This window comes from Patagioenas fasciata, chromosome 3 (assembly GCF_037038585.1).
Source record: "Patagioenas fasciata isolate bPatFas1 chromosome 3, bPatFas1.hap1, whole genome shotgun sequence".
Taxonomy (NCBI): Eukaryota; Metazoa; Chordata; class Aves; order Columbiformes; family Columbidae; genus Patagioenas; species Patagioenas fasciata.
In genome coordinates this window covers 39,685,680-39,699,453 of record NC_092522.1, presented here as the reverse complement: position 1 = coordinate 39,699,453, position 13,774 = coordinate 39,685,680, and positions in this window count along the sequence as shown.

The following is a 13,774-nucleotide window of genomic DNA, read 5'->3' as shown; positions in this document are numbered from 1 at the left end:
TTATAGGCTGAATGTAGTAGCAGAGGGTTCTTTTTTAACTATTAACAGCCTTAGAAGACTACAGTCTAATAATTATCAGTGACTGTATTTGGTTTTCTACAAGTGAGTTGAAAATTGATAACCCTTGCAGCATGTTAAGTTAAAATTCTTTACTGAAAATGGAGACACCCTTACTCTTAGGAGCAGCTTATAATATATACTGGATCTTAAGTAGATATGTTTCTGCTCTTTAAACAAATGAAAACCTCAGACACAACAGCAGTCTTGTTGGGCTTTTTCTTTGTTTTGCTGTTTTTTAGCATTTCCCCGTTCACTCCCTTCTTTCACGCTTTTGATTTCATTGTTAAGGCAAGAAAAGTAAGTTTGTGGATTCAGGCTGGCTTTACTGGGCGAGACAAGGATGTCGGTAGGGCCAAGACAAGTAAGCGAGTCGCTGCCCTTCTGTACTGGGGTAGATAAAAGACCTATTACAAATTTAATCCACTAACACTGATCTAAACCTAAATTGAGTCTCTGCAAGGACAGGGCAGTTTGCGATCAAAAATCTGTGCTAATTAACTCTGCTTTCTCTATAGACCTGTTTTCCCAGTTGACCTAAGCATGAAAGTCTGTTTTTCTGTTTCCAGTTTACTCTGACCTGAATCTTTTCTCAGAACACACAAAGAATCTTTTAATCACCAGCGATGTCACATATCCCTTCTCCATTTTTTTTTTCCTATTTGTTTTAAGTCTCAGTGACCTGTGAGTCAACTACAACAGTTCTTGGCCAAAAATTAGTGTAATGAACCAGGCAAAGAAACACGAGCCAAGATCCATATAGTGGAGAACTGGGATTAACAGCATGAAAATCTTCAAAACTGCAAGTTAGCTGGTTAATGACATCACTGCTGAAGTGAACCAGCTACATTTTGCAAGTCACATTTAGGAGCTAACCCCTACAATTCAGCTCTTTTCCACTGTCATCTCTAAATGAGCATCATATTCTTTCCACATTAAGTGCAATCATTCCATCCACCTCCAAGCTTCTTGTCCTGCTTAATATTCAATTTGTGCAAACCCGTGGTGCTTTCTGCTGACAGCAACGGTGATCCTGCGATCATGGAAACCATCCTTGTTTTTCTCTCTCCAGCTTCCCTGGTACAGGGTTGGCTTACCCATCTTTGGGATCTCTCAGCTCTCTGCCAGTTTTGTGACCTTTGGTCCCTGGAAGAGCACCCCAAATTTTTATAGTTTTTTGCATGCCTCTACCCCATGGCAATTTCATTTTGTCCCTTTTGTGTAGGTAGTGCCCCTTCCTCCTTGCCCCTCCCTGTAATCTCTTTTCCCCACTGTGAGGTTTCCCTATGAGTTCTCGGTAGGAAAGATGTTAGGAAGGATCTTAAGGGTGTAGAGAGTAGCTAACAGCAACACAAAAAAATGTAATTTGTAGTGAGATGAGAGCTACTTCAAGGAGTAGAAAAAGGACATTTTTCTCTCTGCCTTGGCTGAGCCCTCGGTGATGAGGCAGGGGGCAAGTACCTTTATGTTTCAGGAGGGTAAAGAGCACCGTAAGCCTTTGCCAGAAAACTGACACTGTGGAGGGCGAACAGCAGCCCAGAGATGGTCATGGTGGTCCCTGTGGAACTGCTGAAACGAGGAAAAAAAGATTAGCACTAGGCAGGAAGGCACAAGTCTTTCTTTGAGCAAAGGATTGAGCCATAAATAACCAGACCAAACTACTATATTGCCAGAGAGAGATCACAGACCAACCAGAAGTAACAGATGCAGCTGGAGAGCAAAGGTAAGTCAGAACCTGGCAATAAGCCCAAAATCAAAGGAACCAAACTTCTAGGCACCAACTCCAGTGTACTATAGAGCTTTTAACAGCCCATATGGTCTGAGCAATTGTGTCTGTTTGGGAACACTTCAGCTGTACCTACAGGTTTTTGTTTTGTTTTATTTGTAGCAGTCCATCTTGCGCTGTTCAAGTTTTGTCAACGCTATCACCTCCTATTTTTAGAGGCTTGTAATTTGACTGTAAATTCTATGCAGTCCTAAAACCAGGTGTAGTCAACGCAGCCTCAGGCAGTTGGTGTTTTCCATTTGCAAGTGCAAAATAGGCAAGTAGTTCGCAAGCTTGACAAGCTGCTGGAACCAGATGATTTTTCTCATCTGTAACTACAAAACTAATTTACTGTCGTGCTAAGCAGCGGGGGGATTTTGTAGCTGAAGTATGTCAAGACTTCTACTGCTATAGTAATCTCTAAAAATGCTGATAGGTGAGCAAAATAAGTTCCAAAGAATATAGAATAACTTACGCAGTTTCAAACATAACTTCAAGTTGAGTCCTGTATAAATCAGTGGAGGAAGGAAAAAAAAAAAAATGGACCATAGACACAATTTAAGAAGGTACATAAAGTGAAATTAAACAGTGATAGTGCTGAGAATACATGGTGTTATGGCACCAGAGGTGGCACAGGCAGCAAGATAACTTGCTTCTGTCTGCACATGCTGTTTTACTGCAGAAAACAGTTGTCAGATATTATTCAGGTTCTGAGATGTTACTAATCAGAACTACAGGAAACTTTCAGCAAACTGTTAATCAGAAGGATTGACAACGAGGTCAGTAGAATTCTTCCAAGTTTCCGGAACGTCTTGGAGAAAGATTCAATCTCCTGAGGTTAAACCTCTTCTTATCCTGTTCCCTTGGCATCCTGTGTCTATTATATTCTTATGAGTGCCTCACTCTCTTGGATAATACCAAGAGTTTTGTGCTTTGTTTGGTTGTCACCAACTATCTAACGTACCGCAGATGTTGCATGTCTGTGCAAGGACACACAAATACACACACACACACTTCTCTTGCTTCTAGTGGCCCTGTCTCCATATCTAGGGAAAGCAATGCAGTCTGGGGTGTTCTGCAGCACAAGGTGACATATCCCAGACATCACTGACTGTAATCAAGTCTCTTGTGGATATCATGGGATCTTTGGATTCCTGCTCTTTCAAGCATTCTGCTTGAGGCAAAGTTTTAGAGTTTCTAGTTAAGGTTTTATTATTTTCATGAGGTTTAACTGAACGAAAGAGATGTTAGTTTTGTGAATGTCACTCTTACCATGGTAGGGTGGTTTGGTTGGTTGGTTTTTAAGAGAAAGGGTTTGCAATTTTCGTTGAAGTGCAGTTGAACCTATGTTGTTTCACTGGGAATGCCTTCAGCTCAGTGGTCAGTTTAATGCTGAATGTGGAGGCACAGGGAGCTGGGCCAAAGAGCTTTGGAAGGAGATGACAAATTAGTTTCTTAAATCTATAAATATATATATATATATAATTCCTTTGCATGCTTAGATTTTTCCAGACGTTTTCTCATACATTAATACTATAAATTATTTTGCACGTTGCAAGTATGTTTTTATATGTGTCAACTTTCTTGTGAAAGTAGTGGAAAGGTAGTGAAGGCAGCTTGCTGTGATAACAGTGAACACAATTAGGATACTCTGTCACACACTGCCTGCATGTGTTTTGGATCACTGCAGGTATGTCCACCTTCCAAGTCATAAATCCAAAGGAAAACCTGATATCCTCCCTGATACTGCTTCTTGCTGTAATGGTATTTCTACAACAAGGTTCTGCATCGGCGAAAACAAATGGGTTTTGTATTATGAGATGGAAAGGTGATATCTATGCACAAAAGCAATTGCGTCTGAGTGGTTTTAAGCATTCATGCTTTGATTTGTTGTCACTGAAGTTTAATATAGGAGTTTGGTGGTTTTTTTTTTTTTCCTTTGGACTTTCTCTGCAAGTGTTCTAGTGAAAATATTGCATCAGCACTTCAGGAATGGAGCAGCAGTGTTATTCTGATCTGTGAAATGCAGAGGCCGTGAACTTCCCCTGAGAAACGCAGTGAAACAGCCTTTCTACTCAGTTCAGGACTGGAAGCATAAAGAATACTTCCTAAACTGGGGCCCCTACAGTAGCCCTCAAAATTTGTTCTGCATGTGAGCCTGACTTGTTTGCATATTCTTGTTGGATTCAGTGAAGAAAAGTTACTTGCGCACACTACTAAGAGCAGTGTCCCTAAAAAGGCAGTGACTCTTCAAACTTAGCTGAGCGTAATGTTATCAGATCTTAAATGTGCCTGTCTGCAACCTTACATTTGTTTAGCCTTTGTAAATATTTCAAAGCTTATTTGGAAAAATAATTAAAAATTAAAAGTAGATATTTAAGGGGAAGAGATCTGAAATAACATTAGACATTTTAAATGTATAAACATCCTCACAGAAATCATGCATCTATTTGACAGATGCTTAAAAATAACTTCGTCTTTATTGCTTGGCAAAATTGCGTATGTGTGAGTGCATGTATGTGTGCGGTTTTGTGCCTTTTAAAGGCAAATGATGCTAACATGGCTGTTTGTATTTGATACCATCAGTGGTCTCAGCACAACTCTGGAAATGGTGTTTAATTGTGGCAGAATGAGGGCACGGGTATAAATATCCTTTTGTAAATCTCTCTCCTAAATAATAACTGTATTGTAGCCATGGGATGGGAGGGTTTAAGAAATGTGTTTGGAAGATCTCAGAGCTCGGCTCTGTATCAGGAGCTGGAAAGGATGATGTAGCAATGCTTTGACTAGGAATCCTGGTTAAGAGAGATTTGAATTACTCTTCTGATTTTTCCTCATTTAAAAAGAAAACCTAGTTAAGAATATGCACACACTCTTTTTGTCCCTATTTGGTTTTATTGCCACTAAAACAAAGCAACAGCAAAACCTCCACGTGTTATTATCAGAGACATGCAAGGAACAAGATGACTGCTCCACCAGGCATCAGCCTTTGCCTTCCAGCACATGATGCTTGGCCCGAGAACAGCATCAAGCTGTAAGTGTTGTTGACAGCAGAGGACATGTACAAACGTTCTTACTTTCATTTGTTCCTTTCTCGCTTGTGGCTTTTGCCACCACATTCTCCGTTCTAAGGCCCCATAAGAGAGAGAAGACAACCTCCCAGATTCCTGGTCATCGCTCTTTCTCCTCTCTGGACTCAGAAAGGGGCCTTATAGGAGGGAATAACAGCTTTATCTGCAGTCACATCAAGGGAGTCTTTAAACACCCTGGTCCCTCCAGACTCATGAGAAGGTAGCATGGGGAAGACTTCCTGTGAGCTGTGCAAGTTCTGCAGCCACCAGTTGTTGCCTCTTCCTTGCCTTAAGTCACCACCACACACGTTAACCTTCCCTACTGCAACTCGTTTCCAGTTCCCTTGTCTTGAGGATGCTCTTTGAGAGACTCGATACCTCCCCAGGACTCTCCTTTCTCCTGCAGCACAGCTCTTCTGGGGTCAGGCTCTCTCCAGCTCCCACTGTCCCAGGAGGAACCCACAGGGCTCACAGACAGGGTTTGCAGAGGAAGCGCCTGGCATACTGGGCAATTCCCTGTTAACCAGCAAAGGTAACTCAGATGACTCAAGGTGGTGAATGGGAGTGCAGAGACTTCTCATCTTTTCTCTTGGCTTCTTTTATATAAAAACGGAGATTTGGACTGTTTTTTCTGTAACAGTGGTGAGGTGTCTCTATGCCTAAGAAAGGGATACTTAATTAATTGAGGGAAGAGAGGCAAACATTTTCTTATGCTCTTATAAAATCTTAGGAATAGCAAAATACAGCTGTTGTTCAGTTATTGAGGTTCAGGCAGCAAGCTGAGATCTCCATCATGGTTGAGATGCCTCTAGGCATTGCACACACCTCAAGTAGCTGCTGTTGCAAGAACTGACATTTACAGCAACATCTGGTAGGATGTCAGCCTGATCCATGCTGACATGGCAGAGCTCACACCCACATATCTAAGTGCTTTCCTCTCCCAAACAATACTGGATCTGTCAACTGTTTGTTTGGAATGGTCCCTGGCCCAATCTAGTGTCCAAACTTGAACTGTACCCGCATGATGGTTGAAAGAGAGCTAGCTGGCCAAAGCCAAAACCCTGCCAGAGGCCATGCTACCAATTCAGCAAGGTAGGTGACTGTGGTGGGCCTGTGCTCAAACACTGTGAGTTTGACCAGTCTAGACATAGCTGAAAAATAGACTTCCTCCTCCAGCAAAACCACAGCCCAAGGACTGACAAATAGGCAAAGGAATAAGAACATCAGTTTATGTACAAGTTACTGTGATTTTTTGTGAGTGGGTAGAGATGTGAGGTAAGGCCTTGTAAAAGGCAAAGGGCTTTGCAGGTGACCTAAGAGCTATTGGTTTTGGATATAGTTACGCGTATGGAAGATGTCCGAGGGGTGACCTTGGGGAGCTGGCAAAGAGAAGCTTGTTGCCTTGGCAGAACAAATAAGCCACAGATGGAAGAACAAGTAGATAACAGCAGTCTTGACAAGAAAACATGAAAGAGAACAAGACTGAATTATGCCAGTCTTGAAGGTCCTTAGTCTCTAAATGACTGATAAGGGAGAATAATTAAACAGGAAAGGGTAAGGAGATGGGAACCATAAAATAATCAAACTTGCTAGCTGGCAGCAACAATTAAAATTAATGACTTTCTTCTGCCCCAGAACAAGGATTTTAATCTTCTGCTTTCATTTAGGCAGCTCCTATCTCCACCTTGATGTTATTTTTATATATTACACTTTCCTGTGAATATAGCAGATGGTGAATATAGCAGATGTAACTTCTCTATAAAGTCAAAGAAGCCTCTCACAGCTGCACGGAATAAATACTAATGCCCAGAATATCTTCAGAAAAATATAACTGTAAAAGGGTTTAATTTGTAGGAAGAAATAGAAATCTGAAATTCCTGCACACCTGCAGTCCCCCATGTGCTATATTCCAGCTACAGATGATGGCACCACTGGGGTAGTCAGGCCATAGCAGCCTTCTTTGCAGAGAACCTGTAAATTCAACAGCAGTTGGATCCATCCTGTGGCTGAATGGAAAGGGAAGGTGTAGCTGTTGTTTTCTGTAACTCTGTTTTATTGATCCCTGGTCATGGAGCAGGACCTTGTTGTGCTAGGCATGCTGCCACCGTTTCAGTCAGTCTGTCCACATCTCTGCACAGAAATAAAGGGATCTGCATTATTTGATCCTCTGGGATCTTTCCCTGGCTCCCCCTTGCCATCCGCATAAGTGCTGACTGAGCTATACAAAAGGTGTTGGGAAATAAATCCCAGCCCCTACTCTCAGCTGCATGTAGTGGGGCACTTTCAACACCATTTGGAAGATTTCATTTTAACTGACCTTCAGGCATGACTTATTTTAGTGCTCTGGGTATTTTTGAGATGAGCCCAAAGGAACTCCAGAATATCTCACTGATGAGAGTGGAGGAGGACACATGCTGTTGCTGTTTCCAATGGCTCTGAAAAGTCTGGAAAGTCCCTGTGTTTAGTTGTCAGCTTTAAAGAGAGTTTTCTAAATGTAGAAAGCCTGAGCCCATGAGTAATTTTTGTTGCCAAAAGATGAAGAGTGAGGGAAAGAGATTTGTTTGTGGCATGTGGAACCTACCCTGTCTAACACTGGACAGCTGATTGCTCAGAGGTATAAGACAATGACGAGAATCGCTGTACTTCAGTGTGTGATGCATATGCAATTGCAGGGCTACAAGAAGCTTGTGCGTGTTATAATATTTGCAAGCACACATCAGGGGTGAGTAGCTGTATGAGAAGACAAAAAAAGGCTGGCTTCCCACTTCAAGTATGGTGGTACTTGCAACTAAACTGGAGTGGAAAGAAACATAAACTGTAGCCTGATGCTACAGCAGGTTTTTAGTTAGACCAGGATCCCTGCATCTCAGCTGAGAAGTGGCAGCTGCAGGCTGGAAGAGTGACCCAGCAGCTGCTTCTGTGCCCTGGCTGTGTGCGCCACAGGGCATCTGCGCTTGATCTCTACTTGGCTGGAACAGGGAAGTTGGGGAAGCTGCTCTGCACCTCTTCCCAGATGGTGTCTCCGGTGTTTCTGTGTGTCTGGCCATCCATGCCACACATCAAAAGGACACACAGGCTCACAAGCGCTGGATGTCTTCTGATAGCCTGCTCCAAGGGGGATTATGCTTGGAGCAATTGCGTAAGGGACAGCTACAAGACTGAATAGTTTGGATAGTCTCCAAGCCTGACTAGTCTCAAGCTAGTAAGCAAAATGAATATACCCCACAAGTTACCTTCTTGGCTTGTTTCTTCCTGGGGAGCAAGGAAAGGAGCTGAAATGGGGTTTTGTGCTGCAGGGGCAGGGTAGTTAAATGATGTTCCTTCTCTTGGTAGGATTGCAGGGGGTTAATCTTCCTTAGGGAAAAAGCAGCAGAAGAATAAAGGAAGACAGACTGCTGAGTAAAGAGATAACTGCTAGTGGCTACAGCCTAATTACTGTGTCTGCATATCTAATTAACTTTTTTCCCCTTTTGTTTCTGAAATGGTTTTGGAGTAATCACTGCTGTTACTTGTAAACAATCATTTTATAAAGTGTGAAATTCCTATACTGCTGTGTTTATCATGATTTATGACCTTATGCCCCAGGGGAAGGGTGTAGTCAGCTTGGCATCAGCAGTCCTGTGCCAGATGCAGGGTGGTTCATATTCAGAAATGTTATTTACAGAGATACAAGCGGACAGGGAGGTGGGGCAGTGTGGGACAGGAATCAGAGGATCAAGGTCCCAGATAGCCTGGAATGTGCGGGATCAGATATCTGCATTGGAGCACTCAGCTCCTTAATTCATGTTTCCCAGGGTGCCTGACTCTTACAGATCATTTCTCTTCTCAATGAACATGTGCCTACATATAGCTATTTCCATTCCGGTTGTAGCCCTTGTATATGTCACCAACAGACCTAATCACATTTGAGTGTTATTTTTACATCATGACAAATCAGGAGGACCATGGAATATGCAGTATAGAAATTTTGAAATCAGTTTAAATGTATGCTTCAACATGGTTTAAAAAATAGCGGAGGCGCTTAGAGTAATGATGCTTAGATGCCACACAGTTTAGGTGGTGAGGGTTCTGGTATTGATTAGTCATTTAGAATCATAGAGTCACAGAAATAGTTAGGTTGGGAATGACTCGTAAGATCGAGTCCATCTGTTAACCTAACACTACCAAGTCTACCTTTAAAACATGTCCATAAACACCATGTCTGCACGTACGTCCGGGGATGGTGACTCAACCACTGGTTTACAGAGATTGACTAGGGAACGTAGCAGTGAAATTCATCAAAGATACAAAGATAAGAAAAGAAAGAAAGTCAAATAATTACAAAATGGCTTGATGACTTATTTGTACACACTGAAGAGAAGCATGTATATATCATCTAACAATCAGTAATTGCCTGGAATTCAAGAGAACTAGATTAAAATCCCCTCTTTAAACATCTCCATTAAATTCAAAATTGCATGTAATTGCGGTGATACCAGTCAGGTAGGCCCAGAATATGGAAACTTGCTCCCAGGGCAGAGCATTTTGTGAGGCAGAGAATAGTTACGGCATGCCAAGCTAGAAAAAATAAGCAGATATTTCTTTCTCTAGAGGATGTTTGTTGTCTTCCCAACACTAGCATTTCTCCTGACTCCAGTCTGATGCTTGATTACCTCCTACATTCTGTTGTTTCTCCAGTCACATAAAACCTGGGTGGAGACAACCCAAAACTAGATATGAAGAAGTTGTGACAAGACATATAAAGCAGGTCTCATGGTAGGGAAATAAACTGGAAATGGTTCTAACGTCACAGAAAGTGAAGGAAAGAGGTAGCAAACTGAATCAACTTTTAAGGTGCAAAGAGATTGTGGAGACTTAAGAAAGGGACGGGGGAAGAAAAAAGAGGATTTAAACAAAACAGTACAGGGAAAAAGTTGATTTAAGTGGGGCTTAAGAAGGGAAAAGCAAATATTATTCTACCAACGTTTTAATCTGGCTACAGCTAAGAAGTCTTTTCCTGCCATCCTACTAACCAGGAACAATAAAGACAAGGGACGAGACTAAGGAACTTGTTCTGATCCATATCTGCAAGACTGCAGCCCTTTACAAACTATACTTTATTTGGAAATACAGGATGAAAGAAATAAGAAAGGGGTAAGTGCAGTCATGAGAGAATGAATAAACCCTTCAAGCAATGCTCTCCAGAGCAGTGGATGGATCTCTGTCCATACCAATATGCATATTTCACATATGGGACTGCTGCCACCTTCACCCTCCTTGTTTTCTGCGGGCTTTGAGCCAGAGCCTGGTGAGGCTTATGGTTGTTGGCCACTTGGTTTGAGGTGAACTTGAGTTGTTGTTTTTTTAAAGTCTGTAGCCTACTTCCTGGAGCAGACCTGAAAAATGTAAACCAGTATAAATCCACCATAACAGACCACCAGGGAAGAAAGCTGCTGAGCCTTACTTTTTCAGCCTGATGATACTGGGAACCCAAAAGATTCAATTCCTTGACCCTGGCTGGATTCTCTAGGTTGTTTTTGTGAATGCTGGTGCAATCACAATAGCAAAACGTTTCCAGAGTGTTGAGGGTATTTTGTGTGTGTATATGAGTGGAATCCAGAATTTGATGGGCAAATTATTACAGCTTTGTAACTTGGTTTAGTGCTTGAAGAGTGCCTGCTGTCAGGAATACAGAGAGACTTTTGTGACTGAATTTCCTTCTCTCTCAGAGTGAGAACTCCAAGAAGCAAAAAAAGTATACAGACAACACATGATTAGAAATAGAATCACTAAAGCTTTTCTATGCCTCGTTTCTGAGTTGATCAGCTGTGAGACGTCAAAATAGGTTTGGGTTTTTTAGCATTTTCAAAATTCGCTCTCTGATAATAAATCTTGTTCCAGATGTTTTGCCATGCAAAACCACTGCTGATAATATTGCTGAAAACAAAATTCTGAACAGGTTGATTTTTTGCCCTTTTTTTTTCGCCATGTTCTGCTAAAGATTTACTTGTTAAAAATCAGGAATCGCTTGTTGGCAAAGTAGGCAAGTGCTTTAAGTTGTTTGTTTATTGGTGTTTTAAGCAGATTTGTGTCATGGTTTGGTTGTGCAAACTTTTGCTCAACGTTCATGTCGTGTGCTTCATAGGTTGCTATTTTATTTGTCTTCCTATTTATGGCAGTGAGATTGTGTTTCATGGTGAGTTAGGTACACAATTTATAGTTTAATAAAGAGAAGCACTTAGAGAAAAATAATAATTAAAAAAAAAAAGAAGTCCAGACTTGCACATGCTTACCATACAGTGCTTTTCTTTAAAAATCCTCGAACAGCCATTTTGCTAAACAAGCAGTTTTGTGGCAGCAGTGCTAATGAAGCCTGGTTTCCTATGGTTTTTGTCTCATGGGTGATTGACTTTCACTATCTAAGAGGATGTGAGCCCCAGGCAAAGCTTTTCCCATCATTGGGGTGTTTATATAAGGGCTTTCTCCCATGAGGCTTCTCTTGTATCTTGAACTCACAACTGCAAGTTTTGTCCGAACCAGGACTCTGATAGCATCTCTACCCATCTGTCTATTTTCAGAAAAAAACAAAATGAGGAGGAATTCAGCTATCTTTCCCAATTCTACCAGTGCTGGAAATCTTTAAGAAGTTGTTGGAGTGAATACACAGGTGAACACAAAAAGAATGATCACAGAGGCTCCAGTTTTGTAGGAAATTCTACTGAAAATAACTTGGGCATTTCAGGATGCAGTACTGCAGTGATTATCAGAGATATTCTGTGTACTTGAAAACCTTGGATCAAACTTCTTCCCGCAAGAAAAGGCAGATTTGATGGTTTATTTCCTGATTTTCAATGTTATGTGCGCAACAGCATATGTCTAATATGTTTCAAAAACAGTGCTTTTGTCCTTTTATTTTGATGAGTCCACACAATTACTGGCCATCAGCTATTGGTTAACTGTGCTGTTTAATCCAGACTGCATGGATTTGCACTTTGGAACAGATAATTCCTATTTTGGCCCTACTATAAAAGCCTACACTTGTAAATGTTAAGCCTAATTTTTTAGTTTTTACAATTGTGTAGGTAATTATCCAGTCAAATATGAAGTATCCACTACTATTTTTGTAAGAATGCAGTTCTTCAGTGCAGTCTACTGAAATGACTTATAGCACTTTGTGTATATATTTGGATAGTGAAGGCAAAGTCATAAAAAGATAGTCCTAGTGCAGCCAGGATATAGCAATGCCTATATTAGAGTCAGTGAAGTAAAACTCTAGTGTGTTTCCTTTGATGCTCTGCCTCAGTGATGCAATACAAATGTACATTTTAATGGTGCTTTTATAGTTCTTGAACTCTTGGCTATATTGAAATGCAATTTTTCATCCTTGATGTTTTTGGAATGTGTTGAGAGCATAATATCCATGTTTTTCATAGATCTCAGGGAGACCTCTCTAACTTTTTTTTGCCCATGCACAGCAAACCCTGCCTTGTTTGGGTGCTGGGGAGCTCTTGTGGATTAGTCATCATCAGTGAGGTAAGAAGTGGAGTTTGAGTTAGCTGTCTATATTTTAATTAAATGAGAAACTCCAGATTTTCACTAGACAGATTCTTAAGTTTGGACCTTATTTTTTCTGGTTAGAAGCTGAACTGCAAGAAATTTCCTGACTTTTTTAAAATCACTTCCATTGTTGTGAGAGGGTCTCCTGTAATTTTAAGAACTGCTGGGGAAATAAGCTAACAATACTGTCTAGAACTTTTCAGTCATCCGTTTCCAGAGGCTTTAGAGAGGTATCATTAGCTTCATTTCACATGTGGGGAAACAGAGGCACAGAAGATTGAAGTGATTTGCCCCAGACCATCCAGCAAGTAAGAAACAGAACTTGAGCTAGGAGCTCTGACTTTTAAGCTGTGCCAAATCCATTCAGACACAATCTGCAGCCATCATGAGAGAAGGAGGCGTCCCATGCTAGCAGTGAGTAGTAGAGATTTTAACCTTTAGAAATGGCAATTATTTAACCTCTGTGATTCACAAAATAAACTGAGTGTCTAAATAGCAGAAAGAGCTGGAGACTTGCACCTTCTGACATTTAGACAACTTGCACCAGTGCTTAGCAAGGAGAAGCTTGTATCTTTGCCTGGACTAGAGAGGAGGCAAGCCTCCATGACTGAGTCAATCTTCACATGATTTCCTCTCTCACTCCATGGAAAAATAGTTTTTTGGGTACAGAATGAGATTCTGCTATTTCATACAGTATTCACCTGTGACGGTGGCTGGGCTCTCAAGCTCTCATGAGAGAATTATCCTTCTTTCTGTGCAGACTGCCTCATATTTCTTTAGATACCATCTGATTTAATGTTTTACTAGATGAGCCATCTGATGCTTAATCATAATCTAAACAAGTTTATTTTGTCTATATGCATCACAATAGGAACCTGGACAGAACAGACCAAATTTTGAACTTCTGTCCTGGATTGTGCTGTCTTATCTGAGTAGCTAGGAGTGGAGAAATCCTTGTGCCACCCTTCCTACCTCCAGTACCTAGAATGACAGCTTTTCAGCAGCCAGAGGATGAACACATTCGATATTTTGCTTGCTTCTCTCATAGGCTTCCTCAGAGAGAGAGGCAAGCAGCAGAATAATAGTTTACATGCTCTCCTGCCAGAGAAATAACAAGAAAGTACGATGGGGAAAGAAACTACAGGTAGAGGAACTCAGTTCTGTAATATTTTGAAATAATCCTTTTTTGCCTATGCCCTTCAGAATCTTGGTGGCATGCATTACAAACCATGGTCAGAGCACAGGAATCGAGCTGTGAACTCCAAACAAACAGTAGAAAAGGGGGAGGTGTTCTTACATCTGTTTTAAAGGAGAGCAGTGCAAACATTACACTGAAATCTTACGG